Source organism: Sturnus vulgaris, unplaced genomic scaffold (genome assembly GCF_052056855.1).
Source record: "Sturnus vulgaris isolate bStuVul1 unplaced genomic scaffold, bStuVul1.hap1 Scaffold_183, whole genome shotgun sequence".
Classification (NCBI taxonomy): domain Eukaryota; kingdom Metazoa; phylum Chordata; class Aves; order Passeriformes; family Sturnidae; genus Sturnus; species Sturnus vulgaris.
In genome coordinates, this window is record NW_028276119.1 from 282,501 (window position 1) to 292,500 (window position 10,000).

Below are 10,000 nucleotides of genomic sequence, written 5' to 3' on the forward strand. Positions count from 1 at the left end.
GGGCAGAAAAGGGGCGAGGCGCCGCCGCCTCGCCCGCCACCATCCCCGGGGGAGCGAGCAGGCGCCCGGCTCCCCGTTGTCACGAAACCGGCAGCAGCCGGGCCGGAGCGGGACACACTCGCGGCTTTCTCGCCCTCTCTCTGGGCCTTTTTCTCGCTTCTCCCCCGCCTGGAACAACGCAGCCTCGCCTGGGCCGGGGGAGCGCGGTGGCTCTCGGATCGCATCGCTCTCTCTGGGGGCTTTCTCGCTTCTCCCCCGGACTGAACACGCAGCCTCGGCCTGGGCCGGGGAGCGGCTCTCGGATCGCATCGGTCTCTCTGGGGGCTTTCTCGCTTCTCCCCCGACTGAGCACGCAGCCTCGCCTGGGCCGGGGAGCGGCTCTCGGATCGCATCGGTCTCTCTCTCTGGGCTAACCTGTCCCAGTCGAACTGGGTAAGACGGGAAGCCGGACGAAGCCACGCGACTCGCCCCGACATCGGCGGTGTTCTTCTGGCCCTGGCGACCGCACGCGCGTCCGCCCTTCTCCGCCACGGACACAGGCACGGCAACAGCCTGTGGGGATACGGCCCGTCACCTCGTTCCCATAATACGGACAGATGGGCCCGAAGCGGCGGAGGCCGGAAAGAGAACCGATGTACGTGACCGAGGGGGCGCAGTGGCGCACGCCGCCTTCTACGATGACATAGCCGGAGGCAGCGAGAAACAGCGACCCCTTGGAGTACTTCCAGGCCGGCGGCGGACAACAGGTCTACCAGCCATGAAACGGGCAACAGGTCTACCGACGGCTTGCTGCGGACAACAGGTCTACCCAGCCATGAAACGGGCAACAGGTCTACCAAGCTGCGGACACCAGGTCTACCCAGGGCATGCTGCGGACACCAGGTCTACCCACGGCTTGCTGCGGACAACAGGTCTACCCAGCTGCGGACAACAGGTCTACCCAGGGCATGAAACGGGCAACAGGTCTACCAAGCTGCGGACACCAGGTCTACCCAGGGCATGCTGCGGACACCAGGTCTACCCACGGCTTGCTGCGGACACCAGGTCTACCCAGCCATGAAACGGGCAACAGGTCTACCAAGCTGCGGACACCAGGTCTACCCAGGGCATGCTGCGGACAACAGGTCTACCCAGCCATGAAACGGGCAACAGGTCTACTCACGGCTTGCTGCGGACAACAGGTCTACCCAGCCATGAAACGGGCAACAGGTCTACCAAGCTGCGGACAACAGGTCTACCCAGGGCATGCTGCGGACACCAGGTCTACCCACTCAATGCTGCGGACAACAGGTCTACCCAGGCATGAATCGGGCAACAGGTCTACCAAGCTCCGGACACCATGTCTACCCACGGCTTGCTGCGGACAACAGGTCTACCCAGCCATGAAACGGGCAACAGGTCTACCAAGCTGCGGACACCAGGTCTACCCAGGGCATGCTGCGGACACCAGGTCTACCCAGCCATGAAACGGGCAACAGGTCTACTCACGGCTTGCTGCGGACAACAGGTCTACCCAGCCATGAAACGGGCAACAGGTCTACCAAGCTGCGGACACCAGGTCTACCCAGGGCATGCTGCGGACACCAGGTCTACCCACTCAATGCTGCGGACAACAGGTCTACCCAGGCATGAATCGGGCAACAGGTCTACCAAGCTCCGGACACCAGGTCTACCCACGGCTTGCTGCGGACAACAGGTCTACCCAGCCATGAAACGGGCAACAGGTCTACCAAGCTGCGGACACCAGGTCTACCCAGGGCATGCTGCGGACACCAGGTCTACCCAGGGCATGAAACGGGCAACAGGTCTACTCACGGCTTGCTGCGGACACCAGGTCTACCCAGCCATGAAACGGGCAACAGGTCTACCAAGCTGCGGACACCAGGTCTACCCAGGGCATGCTGCGGACACCAGGTCTACCCAGCCATGAAACGGGCAACAGGTCTACTCACGGCTTGCTGCGGACACCAGGTCTACCCAGCCATGAAACGGGCAACAGGTCTACCAAGCTGCGGACACCAGGTCTACCCAGGGCATGCTGCGGACACCAGGTCTACCCACGGCTTGCTGCGGACAACAGGTCTACCCAGGCATGAAACGGGCAACAGGTCTACCAAGCTGCGGACACCAGGTCTACCCAGGGCATGCTGCGGACACCAGGTCTACCCACGGCTTGCTGCGGACAACAGGTCTACCAACTCAATGCTGCGGACAACAGGTCTACCCAGCCATGAAACGGGCAACAGGTCTACCAAGCTGCGGACACCAGGTCTACCCACGGCTTGCTGCGGACACCAGGTCTACCCAGCCATGAAACGGGCAACAGGTCTACCAAGCTGCGGACACCAGGTCTACCCAGGGCATGCTGCGGACACCAGGTCTACCCAGCCATGAAACGGGCAACAGGTCTACCAAGCTGCGGACACCAGGTCTACCCAGCCATGAAACGGGCAACAGGTCTACTCACTCAATGCTGCGGACACCAGGTCTACCCAGCCATGAAACGGGCAACAGGTCTACCAACTCAATGCTGCGGACAACAGGTCTACCCAGCCATGAAACGGGCAACAGGTCTACCAAGCTGCGGACACCAGGTCTACCCACGGCTTGCTGCGGACAACAGGTCTACCCAGGCATGAATCGGGCAACAGGTCTACCAAGCTGCGGACACCAGGTCTACCCACGGCTTGCTGCGGACACCAGGTCTACCCAGCCATGAAACGGGCAACAGGTCTACCAAGCTGCGGACACCAGGTCTACCCAGGGCATGCTGCGGACACCAGGCCTACCCAGCCATGAAACGGGCAACAGGTCTACCAAGCTGCGGACAACAGGTCTACCCAGGGCATGCTGCGGACAACAGGTCTACCCAGCCATGAAACGGGCAACAGGTCTACTCACGGCTTGCTGCGGACACCAGGTCTACCCAGCCATGAAACGGGCAACAGGTCTACCAAGCTGCGGACACCAGGTCTACCCAGGGCATGCTGCGGACACCAGGTCTACCCACGGCTTGCTGCGGACACCAGGTCTACCCAGCCATGAAACGGGCAACAGGTCTACCAGGCTGCGGACACCAGGTCTACCCAGGGCATGCTGCGGACACCAGGTCTACCCACGGCTTGCTGCGGACAACAGGTCTACCCAGCCATGAAACGGGCAACAGGTCTACCAAGCTGCGGACACCAGGTCTACCCAGGGCATGCTGCGGACACCAGGTCTACCCAGCCATGAAACGGGCAACAGGTCTACTCACGGCTTGCTGCGGACAACAGGTCTACCCAGCCATGAAACGGGCAACAGGTCTACCAAGCTGCGGACAACAGGTCTACCCAGGGCATGCTGCGGACACCAGGTCTACCCACGGCTTGCTGCGGACAACAGGTCTACCCAGGCATGAATCGGGCAACAGGTCTACCAAGCTCCGGACACCAGGTCTACCCACGGCTTGCTGCGGACAACAGGTCTACCCAGCCATGAAACGGGCAACAGGTCTACCCACTCAATGCTGCGGACAACAGGTCTACCCAGCCATGAAACGGGCAACAGGTCTACCAAGCTGCGGACACCAGGTCTACCCACTCAATGCTGCGGACACCAGGTCTACCCAGCCATGAAACGGGCAACAGGTCTACTCACGGCTTGCAGCGGACAACAGGTCTACCCAGCCATGAAACGGGCAACAGGTCTACCAAGCTGCGGACACCAGGTCTACCCAGGGCATGCTGCGGACACCAGGTCTACCCAGCCATGAAACGGGCAACAGGTCTACTCACGGCTTGCTGCGGACACCAGGTCTACCCAGCCATGAAACAGGCAACAGGTCTACCAAGCTGCGGACACCAGGTCTACCCAGCCATGAAACGGGCAACAGGTCTACCAAGCTGCGGACACCAGGTCTACCCAGGGCATGCTGCGGACACCAGGTCTACCAACTCAATGCTGCGGACAACAGGTCTACCCAGCCATGAAACGGGCAACAGGTCTACCAAGCTGCGGACACCAGGTCTACCCAGGGCATGCTGCGGACACCAGGTCTACCAACTCAATGCTGCGGACACCAGGTCTACCCAGCCATGAAACGGGCAACAGGTCTACCAACTCAATGCTGCGGGCAACAGGTCTACCCAGGCATGAATCGGGCAACAGGTCTACCAAGCTGCGGACACCAGGTCTACCCACGGCTTGCTGCGGACAACAGGTCTACCCAGGCATGAATCGGGCAACAGGTCTACCAAGCTGCGGACACCAGGTCTACCCACGGCTTGCTGCGGACACCAGGTCTACCCAGCCATGAAACGGGCAACAGGTCTACCAAGCTGCGGACACCAGGTCTACCCAGGGCATGCTGCGGACACCAGGTCTACCCAGCCATGAAACGGGCAACAGGTCTACTCACGGCTTGCTGCGGACACCAGGTCTACCCAGCCATGAAACGGGCAACAGGTCTACTCACGGCTTGCTGCGGACAACAGGTCTACCCAGCCATGAAACGGGCAACAGGTCTACCAAGCTGCGGACAACAGGTCTACCCAGGGCATGCTGCGGACACCAGGTCTACCCAGCCATGAAACGGGCAACAGGTCTACTCACGGCTTGCTGCGGACACCAGGTCTACCCAGCCATGAATCGGGCAACAGGTCTACCAAGCTGCGGACAACAGGTCTACCCAGGGCATGCTGCGGACACCAGGTCTACCAACTCAATGCTGCGGACACCAGGTCTACCCAGCCATGAAACGGGCAACAGGTCTACCAAGCTGCGGACACCAGGTCTACCCAGGGTATGTAGCGGACACCAGGTCTACCAACTCAATGCTGCGGACACCAGGTCTACCCAGCCATGAAACGGGCAACAGGTCTACCAAGCTGCGGACACCAGGTCTACCCAGCCATGAAACGGGCAACAGGTCTACCCACTCAATGCTGCGGACAACAGGTCTACCCAGCCATGAAACGGGCAACAGGTCTACCAAGCTGCGGACACCAGGTCTACCCAGGGCATGCTGCGGACAACAGGTCTACCCAGCCATGAAACGGGCAACAGGTCTACTCACGGCTTGCTGCGGACAACAGGTCTACCCAGCCATGAAACGGGCAACAGGTCTACCAAGCTGCGGACACCAGGTCTACCCAGGGCATGCTGCGGACACCAGGTCTACCCAGCCATGAAACGGGCAACAGGTCTACTCACGGCTTGCTGCGGACACCAGGTCTACCCAGCCATGAAACGGGCAACAGGTCTACCAAGCTGCGGACACCAGGTCTACCCACGGCTTGCTGCGGACACCAGGTCTACCCAGCCATGAAACGGGCAACAGGTCTACCAAGCTGCGGACACCAGGTCTACCCAGGGCATGCTGCGGACACCAGGTCTACCCAGCCATGAAACGGGCAACAGGTCTACTCACGGCTTGCTGCGGACACCAGGTCTACCCAGCCATGAAACGGGCAACAGGTCTACCAAGCTGCGGACACCAGGTCTACCCAGGGCATGCTGCGGACACCAGGTCTACCCACTCAATGCTGCGGACAACAGGTCTACCCAGCCATGAAACGGGCAACAGGTCTACCAAGCTGCGGACACCAGGTCTACCCAGGGCATGCTGCGGACACCAGGTCTACCAACTCAATGCTGCGGACAACAGGTCTACCCAGCCATGAAACGGGCAACAGGTCTACCAAGCTGCGGACACCAGGTCTACCCACGGCTTGCTGCGGACACCAGGTCTACCCAGCCATGAAACGGGCAACAGGTCTACCAAGCTGCGGACACCAGGTCTACCCAGGTCATGCTGCGGACACCAGGTCTACCCACGGCTTGCTGCGGACAACAGGTCTACCCACTCCAAGCTGCGGACACCAGGTCTAACTACTCCATTACGCGGACAACAGGTCTACCCACTCCATGCGGCGGACAACATGTCTACCCGCTCCATGCTGCGGACACCAGGTCTGCCCACGCCGTGATGCGGACCACAGGTCTACCTTCGCCATGCTGCACGCAGCCCGGGTCGCACCGGAGCTAGGTAGACCCGGTCGCCGCGGCCGTCGCAGCGCCCTCGCCCTCGACGGCGGACCCACGCCGCCGGTCCCGGAGGCGGGTAGACCTGGTCGCCGCGGCCACGGCGGCCGCCCATCCCGGAGCCCAGTAGACCTGGCCGCCGCGGGACCGGCCAAGTTTCCCGGAGTCGTGTAGACCTGGTCGTCGCGGCCACGGCCGCCGCCGCTGCGCCTTCGCCGGCGACGGCGGTCCCACGCCACCGGCCCCGGAGCCGCGTCGACCTGGCCGCCGCGGGACGGGCCACGTTTCGCGGATCCGGGTAGACGAGGCATCCTTGTACCATCTCGGAGCCGGGGAAACCCCACAGCCTCTTAACGCTCCGGAGCCCAAGTGCTCCAGCAGCCTTGCCCCGCCCGGCAGAATCGATTTCAAGACCAAGACATATTTTCGACAACATTTTATTTCATCATTTCATTTCATTTCTTTTCATTTCATTTTATTATTTTATTTTATTTCGTTTTGTTTTGTTTTGTTTTGTTTTGTTTTGATTTGATTTGATTTGTTTCATTTCCTCTTTGCCTTTTTTGAATGATTGCCTCTTCTATTTACTCGGAAAGAAAATCTTTTCCGGAAAACAAAACTCTTGCCAAATCTTATTTGTGATCCCTTTGGGCCCACAGCCGAGCTGACGGAGGGCCTGTGCCCGGTTCTCGCCCTGCTGACACACTGACCCCCCCAAACGGCGTCCTCCCTACCCCACGCCTCCTCCCCCGTCCCCCAGAGACCCTACCTACAGAGCCCCCCCCCACCACAAAACAGAACCTCACGGGCCGCAGCACAGCCAGGGGAAGCACGTACGTGCAGCGAAACTCGGCCCAAAGCCGCCGCGCCCTGGCACAACTCGCCCTGCCCCTTCCCGCCCCACGGAGGCGGCTGCATCGAGGCGACCGGCGCCGCCGTCGGCAAGCGGGTGGCCGCTTTCGGGCCGGTTCTTCCGCGGAAGGTCTGCAGAGCTCTTGGGGCCTCGGCGCGGGTTTGGGGGGCCGTGAGGGCTCGCTGTCGAGGCGCCCGGGGCCGGCACGAAGCCGCCTGCCCTCTCCCTGTCCCTGCCCCGTCTTCCGCAGCCACCCATTAACGCTGGGGGCGAGCCCGCCCTCCGCCATCAACCTCCCATGCAGCGCTTTCAGACTTTCCCCGCCCCTGCCCATTGTCGGCTGGGGGCGCCCTGCCCCCCGCCGTCAGCCTCCCTGGCAGCGCTTTCAGACTCTCTCGGGCCCCTGCCCATTGTCGGCTGGGGGCGCCCCGCCCCCCGCCCTCAGCCTCCCTGGCAGCGCTTTCAGACTGCCTCGGGCCCTGCCCATTGTCGGTTGGGGGCGCCCCGCCCCCCGCCCTCAGCCTCCCTGGCAGCGCTTTCAGACTGCCTCGGGCCCTGCCCATTGTCGGTTGGGGGCGACCCCGCCCTCCGCCATCAGCCTCCCTGGCAGCGCTTTCAGACTGCCTCGGGCCCTGCCCATTGTCGGTTGGGGGCGACCCCGCCCTCCGCCATCAGCCTCCCTGGCAGCACTTTCAGCCTCTTCCTGCCCCCGCCCACGGTCCCACCGGGCAGTTTACACGGCGGCGGCGGGAGGCTGATGCCGAGGTCGGCAGGCGGAGAGCCTGGTGCACAAGCAGGGATGGCGGCGGGATGATTGGCGCCGTCTGTCCCTGGTCAAAGAAGCTCTCTGTTCAGCTTTCTCGGAGCCTTTTGCTTTGGTGGCGTTCCTTCCTCCTCCGCCCCGGCGCCGCTCAAGCCTGCGGCAGGGCGGCAGCGCGGCGGGTGGGCGGCCGGGGGGAGGGGGGAGGGGGGGGGGAGGGAGGGAGCGCGCGAGCGAGCGAGCGAGCGAGCGAGCGCGCTGCAGAAATGAAGCCCGGAGCAGGGCCGCGGTCCATTCGAGCACGGGGAGGGGGCGCGACAACGCTGCCTGCTCCTGTCGGGGAGCGCTTGGGGAAGTGGGGTGCCGGCACCATGACGGCGGAGCGGACAGGGGCCGCGGCTGGGGAAGAGGCCGGCGGAGCTCGCCAGTGGATGCTGGCGCACGGAGCCGGCAGGGACACCTGGGCACGGCTGGGACCGAAAGTCGCCCGCCTTCACGCCCCGCCTTTCGCCGGGGGGAAGAAGACGCGAGAGCAGGGCTGCCTGCTGGGCTGCCAGTGCCCGCGGTCATGCCGGACGTGCAGGCCGACCGCCGAAGGCGTGCTCGCCGCTGCAGAGACGACAAGGGGGCCGCGCGTCCGATGGAAGAGACGGGGCGCCATCGCGCGGCGGCCGGGCTGCAAGGCCGGCCGACGGTAACAGGACTACCACGCCGCGGGTGGCCAGAGACAAAGACCGGCCGAGGGCAACAGGTCTACCCAGCATTATGCCGGCCGGTACCAGGGCCGGCCGAGGGCAACAGGTCTACCCAGCATTAGGCCAGCCGGAAAGACGGCCGGCAGAGGGCAACAGGTCTACCCAGCATTCGGCCGTCAGGTACAAAGGCCGGCCGAGGGCAACAGGTCTACCCAGCATTCGGCCGTCAGGTACAAAGGCCGGCCGAGGGCAACAGGTCTACCCAGCATTAGGCCGCCACGTCCAAAGGCCGGCCGAGGGCAACAGGTCTACCCAGCATTAGGCCGCCACGTCCAAAGGCCGGCCGAGGGCAACAGGTCTACCCAGCATTCGGCCACCACGTACAAAGGCCGGCCGAGGGCAACAGGTCTACCCAGCATTCGGCTGGCCGGTAACACGGCGGGCCGAGGGCAACAGGTCTACCCAGCATTAGGCCGGCCGGTAACACTGCCGGCCGAGGGCAACAGGTCTACCCAGCATTCGGCCGCCACGTCCAAAGGCCGGCCGAGGGCAACAGGTCTACCCAGCATTAGGCCGCCACGTCCAAAGGCCGGCCGAGGGCAACAGGTCTACCCAGCATTCGGCCACCACGTCCAAAGGCCGGCCGAGGGCAACAGGTCTACCCAGCATTAGGCCGGCCGGTAACACGGCCGGCCGAGGGCAACAGGTCTACCCAGCATTAGGCCGCCACGTCCAAAGGCCGGCCGAGGGCAACAGGTCTACCCAGCATTAGGCCGCCACGTCCAAAGGCCGGCCGAGGGCAACAGGTCTACCCAGCATTCGGCCGCCACGTCCAAAGGCCGGCCGAGGGCAACAGGTCTACCCAGCATTAGGCCGCCACGTCCAAAGGCCGGCCGAGGGCAACAGGTCTACCCAGCATTCGGCCGCCACGTCCAAAGGCCGGCCGAGGGCAACAGGTCTACCCAGCATTAGGCCGCCACGTCCAAAGGCCGGCCGAGGGCAACAGGTCTACCCAGCATTAGGCCGGCCGGCAGAGGGCAACAGGTCTACCCAGCATTCGGCCGTCAGGTACAAAGGCCGGCCGAGGGCAACAGGTCTACCCAGCATTCGGCCGCCACGTCCAAAGGCCGGCCGAGGGCAACAGGTCTACCCAGCATTAGGCCGGCCGGTAACACGGCCGGCAGAGGGCAACAGGTCTACTCAGCATTAGGCCGGCCGGTAAAACGGCAGGCCGAGGGCAACAGGTCTACCCAGCATTCGGCCGTCAGGTACAAAGGCCGGCCGAGGGCAACAGGTCTAACCAGCATTAGGCCGCCACGTCCAAAGGCCGGCCGAGGGCAACAGGTCTACCCAGCATTCGGCCGCCACGTCCAAAGGCCGGCCGAGGGCAACAGGTCTACCCAGCATTCGGCCGCCACGTCCAAAGGCCGGCCGAGGGCAACAGGTCTACCCAGCATTAGGCCGGCCGGCAGAGGGCAACAGGTCTACCCAGCATTCGGCCGTCAGGTACAAAGGCCGGCCGAGGGCAACAGGTCTACCCAGCATTAGGCCGCCACGTCCAAAGGCCGGCCGAGGGCAACAGGTCTACCCAGCATTAGGCCGGCCGGTAACACGGCCGGCAGAGGGCAACAGGTCTACTCAGCATTAGGCCGGCCGGTAAAACGGCAG